The 10000-nt window shown below is 40.2% G+C and overlaps 1 long non-coding RNA gene across 1 annotated transcript in view; it reads left to right on the top strand.

Annotated features, from left to right (window-relative positions):
* Window positions 1-5601: 5601 nt before the first annotated feature.
* Window positions 5602-10000, top strand: part of LOC143276929 (uncharacterized) — a 7560-nt gene continuing 3161 nt past the window's right edge. The window contains exons 1-3 of the long non-coding RNA XR_013053657.1: window positions 5602-5648; window positions 6892-6906; window positions 7607-7692. This is a non-coding gene — a long non-coding RNA (uncharacterized LOC143276929). The remainder of the gene's footprint in view (window positions 5649-6891; window positions 6907-7606; window positions 7693-10000) is intronic.

Genomic DNA, 10000 nt, shown 5'->3' with positions numbered 1-10000 from the left:
TGTGTGTGTGTGTGTGTGTGTGTGTGTGTGTGTGTGTTGTGTGTGTGTGTTTGTATGTATGTATGTGTGTGTGTGTGTGTGTGTTTGTGTGTGTGTGTGTGTGTGTGTGTGTGTGTGTGTGTGGTGTGTGTGTGTGTGTGTGTATGTGTATGTGTGTGTGTGTGCATGTGTGTGTGTATGTGTGTATGTCTGTGTGTTGTGTGTGTGTGTATGTATGTGTATGTATGTGTGTGTATATGTGTGTGTATGTGTGTATGTGTGTGTGTGTGTATGTGTGTATGTGTGTGTGTGTGTGTGTGTGTGTGTGTGTGTGTGTGTGTGTGTGTGTGTGTGTGTGTGTGTGTGTGGCCACTGACGTATTCCAGCTGTCTTGATTTTTGAACAAGCTTTCATGATAGTGCACTCTGAATGCTGTTCATTTTTTTTTTATTAGCCAACATTTTCATTTGTTCTCTTATTGATGTAAAATAATGTTGTGTTGCTAATCAAATTTTGTCAACACCGCCGCCCCCCTCCCCCCCCCCCCCCCCCACCCCCCCCGACCCCTTTATTGATATTAAAAACTGTTTGTGTTCTGTGTAGAACGTTTTACGATTACACATTATTATTATTATTACATGATGAGGATGATGAAGATTGTAATCATCATCATCATAAGTGTCATTCTTTTTTTTCTTTTTTTCACCCCCCATATGTGAAATATAGTCATTGATGTTTTGGATGAGAGTGTCTAAGAATCACATCTGTTTCAGTAGATTTTTTTTTTTTTTTTTTGTTGTTTTTTTCCTGATTTATTTGTAACAGATTGTCTGAACTTCAAGAACAAACGTCATGGTATTAGAATTTTTTAGACAGCTCCGTGTATTTTCGGTAAGCTGCTTGGGCTGTAATTATTTCCTTTTTTTTTTTCCCCCCGGAAAATTTTAATTCAGACCAAGGTTTACAGATTCGAATCTAATTAATTCACCGGAGAGTGAAAATATATCGATACCGCCCATAACTCTAGGAGTGATGTCCTAGAGGTAACGTGTCCGCCTAGGAAGCGAGAGAATCTGAGCGCGCTGGTTCGAATCACGGCTCTGCCGCCGATATTTTCTCCTCCCCCTCCACTAGACTTTGAGTGGTGGTCTGGACGCTAGTCATTCGGATGAGACGATAAACCGAGGTCCTGTGTGCAGCACGCACTTAGCGCACGTAAAAGAACCCACGGCAACAAAAGGGTTGTTCCTGGCAAAATTCTGTAGAAAAATCCACGTCAATAGGAAAAACAAATAAAACTGCACGCAGGAAAAATACAAAAAAAAAAAAAAAAGAAAGAAAAAAAAAAAAAAAAAGGGGGGTGGCGCTGTAGTGTAGCGACGCACTCTCCCTGGGGGAGAGCAGCCCGAATTTCACACAGAGAAATCTGTTGTGATAAAAAGAAATACAAAAATTAATACAAAACATTGACCATTCAGCATCGAAGGAGCATAGAATGATGAAGGTTCATCAACACATCGTTTCCATTTGCTGTTAGACAGCTTTAGGTCTGTAAACTGCATACCTGTGTTTCTCATTTCTGCTCAGACTTGTTAGGTTTCTTAATTATTTTAAAGACATATTTGTCGACTTCATAATCATGCCTGAGATCTTTTATGAGCAATATTTTCGTTTCTTAATTATTTTAAAGACATATTTGTCGACTTCATAATCATGCCTGAGATCTTTTATGAGCAATATTTTCGTGTTTTAATGATCAAATTTCTATGTGATGGTCTCAGATTCAGTTAGAATGAGAGAGGTATATTGAATGACCAGTGCTGAAAAAAAGTTACAAAATGAACATGTTGATTTTACTGTTGCAGTTGTAATATTATATTTGAGTTCTAACGAATGGTTCGGTTCATTCAGTAGATGTATACCACATAAATATTTTGTACAATGTTACACATTGAACACTTTTTTTTTCAGGGATTTCACGTAGGCAGCGTTTTTATTGCAAAAAGGATTTTTTTTTTTATTTTTTTTTTTCAAATATACAGCTCAGGAAAAGACAACTTACAACTGCCACTCACCACTATATTATCTCCCTTCGTCTGACGATTTATTTACTGTTTTTTGGATCGCTGTCTTAAATTATGAAGTCTATGAAATATGTGTGATAATGATCTTTATACTAGGACAGATTACTGCCGCATAGTTTTATTCATTTGTTTATTTTTCGTCCGTCTTCTTCTTTACAGAATTTTTTTTTTTAGAATTGTACTTGAGCACACGGTCATTGGTTTTTGTTCTGATGACTGTATTGTTTTAACTCACTCAGTACGGCCAGTCCTCTCTTCTCCTCTACACAGACCCATCGGATGTCCAGTGGGTGTCTGAATGACCCAACCTTTAGCTTCCGTCATCAGAATTGTGGTATTCGTTGTCAACATTCACCTCTTCAGTATAAGAGCCTTCCGCTTGCAATATTTTGATGATGGTAACTGGGGTGAAACGCTGTTAACGTCGTCTCTTTCGCCGTTCGTATGGAGAGAGTTAAAGCATGCAGTGTAACTCTTTCTTGATGTGAAGTGTTTTGTGTGTTTCATAATTTGGTGAACTTATCATTATATATATATATATATATATATATATATATATATATCACTCACAAAGTCAGAAACGCAGTAAAAATCAATATGGTGTTCATGGCACACTGTCAGTTATTGATTCTTTTAGAATTGGTGTTCTTGCCATTTTTAATGTTCGTTTTTTTTTTTGGAATTTTATATGTTTCACTTTATGCATTACTTCTTCGTGTACCCAAGTGTGGTTTGAAAAAGATCATCGTCTAGTCTTTTCTTTCCAAAGGAGGAAGGTGGCAGAATGGTTAAGACGCTCAGCTGCCAATACAGAGAGTCCGTGAGGGTGTGGGTTCGAATCCCGCTCTCACCCTTTCTCCTAAGTTTGACTGGAAAATCAAACTGAGCGTCTAGTCTTTCGGATGAGACGATAAACCGAGGTCCCGTGTGCAGCACGCACTTGGCGCACTGAAAAAGAACCCATGGCAACGAGAGTGTTGTCCTCTGGCGAAATTACGTAAAATGAAATCCACTTTCATAGGTACACAAATATGTAAGCATGCACTCAAGGCCTGACTAAGCGCGTTGGGTTATGCTGCTGGTCAGGCATCTGCTCAACAGATGTGGTGTAGCGTGTATGGATTTGTCCGAACGCAGTGACGCCTCCTTGAGAAAGTGAAACTGAAACTTTCCAAATGTTTAAAGGTTGTTTTTTGAGGACTTTCTTTTATTATTATTATTATTATTATTTTTTTTTTAGCATCGACTTTTCTTTGTGCGTGAGATCAGGACACGGGTATGAGAGAGAGACTGAATAACGTTGATGTATGAGAGAGAGACTGAATAACGTTGATGTCCTCTACCCTTCAGTTGAAATTAAAAGTATGATGCAACTTGTCTTTCAAGTTGTGTCGCGTCGTGTCGTGTTGCATTGCGTTGTATTGTACTGCATTGTATTGTGTTGTGTTCTTTTGTATTGCATTGCATTGCATTGTATTGTATTGTATTGTATTGTATTGTATTGTATAGCATTGTGTGGCGTGGCATAGCGTGGCATGGGGTGGCATGGCATTGCATCGCATCGCATCGTATCGTATCGTATTGTATCGTATCGTATCGTATCGTATCGCATCGCATCGTATCGCATCGTATCGTATCGTATCGTATCGCATCGCATCGTATCGTATCGTATCGCATCGTATCGTATCGTATCGTATCGCATCGCATCGTATCGTATCGTATCGTATCGTATCGCATCGTATCGTATCGCATCGTATCGTATCGTATCGTATCGTATCGTATCGTATCGTATCGCATCGTATCGTATCGTATCGCATCGCATCGTATCGTATCGTATTGTATCGTATCGTATCGCATCGCAGCTGACTCCATGTTTATAAGACAATGTGTAATTGAGATTATTAACTACCATGTGTCTGTTTTTTTAATTATTTATTTTTTTATTATTATTTCATTCCAGGCAAAACAGTTGCCTTTTTTTTCCCCGTATGATCTCATAAAAGTTGATGGTAAAACACTTAGGTTTACCAGGGTTGTGTTTGGTTTTGTTTTTCTCGTATGATTTGGATTTGGAAATATCTAATCTGTTACGGTGTGCGAACGTGCGCGCGCGCGTGTGTGTGCGTGCGTGCGCCGCGCGTGTGTGTGTGTGTGTGTGTGTTCCTCAGCATTCCTAATATATGTCTGATTCGTTGTTAAAAAAAAAAAAAAAAAAAAAAATCATGCGATGATGCAATTGAATGACGTCATAGTGACGTCACATTGTGACTCCTCCCTCCCTTCCAAAAGTGCAATATTGAAAGGAATAAAATATGAAGTGAGAGACCTGTGTTCTTATTGTCTTCTCTCTCTGTCTGTCTGTCTCTCCGTGTGTGTGTGTGTGTGTGTGTGTGTGTGTGTGTGTGTGTAACTTTCTCCATTTCTCTCTCTGTGCGCGCGAATGTATGCTTGTGTGTGTGTGTGTGTGTGTGTGTGAGAGAGAGAGAGAGAGAGAGAGAGAGAGTATGTATGTGTGTGTGTGCCCGCGCGCGAGTGCGCGTAAGTGTTTGTGCAAGTGTGTGTGGGTTGTGTTGTTTGTGTGTGATGGAGTCTCCCGTCGGACCAACGGATGAGTAGTCGATGTGTGTCCTCATATGGGAGAAGAGGCCGATTCTGAATGCACAGCACTTCCCACAGGTGTTGCAAGGGAAAAGCGTCTCCAGAAGTTAAGCCCTGCTTCCTTCGTTCACGCTTCTCCTTAAATGACCAGCGTTCTCTTGTTTTCAAACGTCTTTATGCCACTAGAGCACAGCATCCTCCAGCGAGAGCGGTCAAGGGCACCAGTTTCCCAGGAAGCGATGTCTATGTCACAGGCTTTGAGGCTTTGTGTGTGTGTGTGTGTATATATATGTTAACACACTCAACAGCTTTTCAATTCACAAAATGCAAAAAAAGACCGCTTCAAAATCGAGCCAAAAAACTTTGCAAAGATATTGTTTGGAACAGGCATCAAGACCGCTGCCATTTGCAAGGAAGCAAGCGTACAATTGCTCAGGACTAGATTTTTTTTATAATGATTAAAAAAAAAAAAATCATTTATCGGAAGCATCTCCACTGTTAGGCCTAACTCATCAGATCCCACGACGGAGATTCGAACACAGGAGCCTCCGTTTGTAATTCCAACCACCCTGCTCCGTTTTTCAATGCTTATAATTCTTTGTCCATCAGATTTTAAAACAAGATGACTGGAAAGAACTGGATTTTTCCTATTTTTATGCCTAATTTGGTGTCAACTGACAAAGTATTTGCAGAGAAAATGGCAATGTTAAAGTTTACCACGGACACACAGACACACACACACACACACACACAGACAACCGAACACCGGGTTAAAACATAGACTCACTTTGTTTACACAAGTGAGTCAAAAAAAAAAATTAATTGACCATGACCTCAGCAAAAAGGCAAACAGAGACGTCTCAGTGTTTTGTCGTCATACCTATGACGTCAGTTTTGTGAGTTTCGTCACAGTTTCAGCGGTGAAAGTGCTGCGAAATGGTGTGACGATGGGTGGATGAGTCTGGTGTTTGTCAATCTGCGGCAACAGTGAGTAAAAACTGCGTTAATTGATTGATTAATCTAGTATGTGTTGTCAGTTGTAGAGCTGTCAGTTCATCTGTGTCGTTGATTCTTTCTTTTTGCAGGAGACATCAGAATATTGAGAGATGCCATAGTGAGAGAGATCTTGGGAGTCATTGTTGACTCTGGTCTCTCTTTTGATGTTCATGTTAATGAAACCATTAAAAAAAGCCAATAGATTGACCGGAATGTTAGTTGGAAATATACAGTGTAAAAGTAAAGACATAATGGTGCCATTATTTAAGTCATTAGTCAGGCCAGTCTTAGAATATGGGAATGTTGTTTGGAATACGGGTTTAGTGAAACATATAGACAGTATTGAAAATTTTCAACGAAGATTTACTAAAAGAATCATTGACCTTGCTGATATGGACTATGAAAGTAGGTTGCAAGCACTTAAGTTACCTAGTTTAGAATATAGAAGACTGCGTGGTGATTTAATAGAGATGTATATAATGACACATTGGATTATATGACAGCAGAACTATAAACTCTTTTGTTTTACATTGAATGAGAACAGTGCCACAAGAGGCCATTCCTACAAACTATTAAAAGTTTCAGTTAAAACTTCCAGATTTGCACATTTCTTTACTAACGCTGTAGCGTAGCGAAGCACTCTTCCTGGGGGGGAGAGCAGCCCGAATTTCACTCAGAGAAATCCGTTGTGATAAAAAGCAATACAAATACAAACAAATGGATTCTCCACTGCAGTGTGGGGAAGTCATTAACACACACGCTTAGTCTTTTTGTGAAGGACTATGACTCTCAAACTAGGAGGAGGCAAAATTGCACTGGCTCTTAGTGCTGCAGCCTTGGGGGGCTAGATAGCCTTTTGGGAACCATCCCCAACGCCGACTGTCCTAAAAACCCTCTTGGCCGAGAGAGTGGGTATGTAACTTGGGGCAAGACACTCTCCACTACATGTATAATCAAATTCTAGCCTCAGATAGTCGGGACAGCAGTTGCCTCCCTTGCTGCTCTGATGATCATTGTCGCAAGCGACTGACGTGTTATAATGCACCACATACTAGGTCCACGCAGTTACAGTGTATTTATTATTATTATTATATTATTATTATTATTGTTTATGATTATAGTCTGCATTTTTGTTATAATTTTGTGTGTATGGTCATGTCGAGTGCTTTCTTTGGGGGGGCTAACACAGTGTGTGTGTGTATGTGTGTGTGTGTGTGTGTGTGTGTGTGGACAGTGGCGGGACCTGTTGGTAAGTACATCATTATTCTTTACGCCCTTGCCCCCTCCCCACCCCCACCCCCCACTTGCCCTCCCCCTCCCCCCTCCCTCAGCCTAGGATTAAAATGCAACACTCAGTACCTAAAAAAAAACCTGACAATAGTAATAGAACTGCGGTATTAATTAAAGAACACACACACACACACACACACACACACACACACACACACCGCACACACACACACACACACCACACACACACACACACACACACACGAGGTTCCTATGGTCGAACTTTCACAGGCATTAATTAGTTCATAGCCCTGCTGTTTCTACATTCCTTCCATGAATGTACTTTAGATTTGTGTTCATGGTTTCTGAATATTATTATTATCATTATTGTATAGGTTACTGTTAAATGCTATTGCATGTTAGGTATGCATTTTTTTAGTTAAAAAAAAAATTATATAGTTTTCTACCTTTTCTGTTTGTCTCTTCCCCCCCCCTCTCTCTCTCCCCCCCCCCCCCCCGCCCCCCACCTTTTTTTAAAATCGTCTAATATCACTGATAGTGAAAAGACGCTAAACTAAAGAAAGAATACACACACACACACACACACACACAACACACACACACACACACACACACACACACACACACACACACACACACGCATGTACACACACATGCACACACACATGCACACACACACACACACACATGTGAATTAGTTTCAGGACCGCCGAGGAAAGGTTTCATTGATCACATTATCACGCCAGTAACATTCGTCTTCTTCGCGATCAACATTCTCTTCTTCGTGAGTGCACTTTGTATTAATTTCTTTTTTTGTTTGTTTTGTTTTGCTGTGACAGTGTGTGTGTGTGTGTGTGTGTGTGTGTGTGTGTGTGAGAGAGAGAGAGAGAGAGAGAGAGAGAGAGAGAGAGAGAGAGAGAGAGAGTGCGATGTCTTCTTCGCAGTCAATACACACTTTCTTTGTGAGTACACTTCTTATTTTTTTCTTTGTGAGTGTGCAGGTGTTGTGTGTGTGTGTGTGTGTGTGTGTGTGTGTGTGTGTGTGTGTGTGTGTGCGTGCGTGCGTCATTGTCTTCTTCGCAATCAACATACTCTTGTTTGAGAGTACACTTTTTATTTAGTTTATTTTGTTGTTGTTGTTGTGACAGTGTGTGTGTGTGTGTGTGTGTGTGTGTGTGTGTGTGTGTGTGTGTGTGTGTGTGTGTGCATATGTGCGTCATTGTCTTCTTCGCAATCAACATACTCTTGTTTGAGAGTACACTTTTTATTTAGTTTATTTTGTTGTTGTTGTTGTGACAGTGTGTGTGTGTGTGTGTGTGTGTGTGTGTGTGTGTGTGTGTCATTGTCTTCTTCGCAATCAACATACTCTTGTTTGTGAGTGCACTTTTTATTTTGTTTATTTTGTTGTTGTTGTGACAGTGTGTGTGTGTGTGTGTGTGTGTGTGCGCGCGCTTGCGCGCGCGCTGTTTCTGTGTTGATAGGATGTTGTTTGATCTTCAGTGACAAAAGGCAGCCATCTGATTATATATAAGGAGTAAGCTTTCGAACTTTCATGTCAGTCACATCATTTCAAATGGTTTTTTTTTAGAACAGAGAAAGCACTCCACTACACTACTTTCCTTTGGTGCAAAGCACGTATATCGACCATATAAATCTCCTCGTGATCTGCCATTGAGAATGCAATATGTTGGTGTCTGTACGAACAGAACTAAGTTTTTTTCCCATTCTTGTGCACAGTGCAATCCGTTGAGCACCTATATGTGACAGGGTCAAACATATAATCATTAGGCAGTGACTACATAATTGTTATCTCCATCCATTTGGATGATAGTCAGTTATGTCCGACTATGACCATCAGAACAGCAGAGGAGGCAAACTGCTGTTCCCGACTATCTGGGCTTAGAATTTGATTATAGTGGAGAGTGTCTTGCCCCCAAGTTACATCCCCACTCTCTCGGCCATGAGGGTTTTAGGACAGTCGGCGTTGGGGATGGTTCCCAAAGGCCAACTAGCCCACAAGGCTGCAGCACTAAGAGCCAGTGCAAATTTGCCTCCTTGCTTGAGAGTCATAGTCCTTCACAAAAGACTAAGCTGTAAATGATTTCCTATTGACTGGAGAAACCATTGATCAGTTTCAGTTTCAGTTTCAGTTGCTCAAGGAGGCGTCACTGCGTTCGGACAAACCATATACGCTACACCACATCTGCCAAGCAGATGCCTGACCAGCAGCGTAACCCAACGCGCTTAGTCAGGCCTTGAGAAAAAAACAACAAAAAAACAAAAACAAAAAAAAACAACAAAAACAAAACAAACCAAACAAACAAAAACGGGGGAATAAATAATAGATAAGCTTACATAAATAAATAAATAAATGAATAATAATTATAATATAGAAAAAGGTAGTAGTAATAATAATAGTAATACTAATAAAATGATTTAAGAAAAAAAAAGAAAAAAAAAGAAGAAAAAAAGAGAAAAAGACAACAATGGTGATAAATAAGCGAATAAATGTAAAACATGAAGACACACATTCACACACACACCCACACATGCACAACAGAAATGCACCAAACATGCAGTTTCACAGATATGAAAGCACAGTCAAATACATATAAACGTACATGAGCTCCAACACACACACACACACACACACACACACACACACACACACATTACCTTGCACCTCCTCTACCCCCCTCCTCCACACACTCATTTCTAGTCTACGTATCGCAGCTTCCACGGATTGATAATACAGTGAATGAAATCAAGTATTATACCACTCCATTAATGTTACCACATCGAATGACATTTCCTTCAGCTGATACGAAGTCAGAATCTTCTCTGTACCATATACTGTTTGCATAATTTTTACCATAATGACGATTGCGATGGTGGTATATAAAATTTTGACAGCCAGTGTGAGTGTTCGATGAGTATCTTTAACCCTTTCACCGCCAGTCAATTTAGAGTACAAAATTCCCTTGTGGTATAAACACAGAAAAGACAGTGGCTAAGAATAGCTGGGGATTCCCCCCTGCGATGTATAGAAAGTACGGCCTATCCTATCACCGAACATTAAGAGCAGTAGGTTC

This window comes from Babylonia areolata, chromosome 33, assembly GCF_041734735.1.
Source record: "Babylonia areolata isolate BAREFJ2019XMU chromosome 33, ASM4173473v1, whole genome shotgun sequence".
Lineage (NCBI taxonomy): Eukaryota > Metazoa > Mollusca > Gastropoda > Neogastropoda > Buccinidae > Babylonia > Babylonia areolata.
Note: the sequence above shows the minus strand (reverse complement) of the source record. Positions and strands in the feature narration are given on the sequence as shown.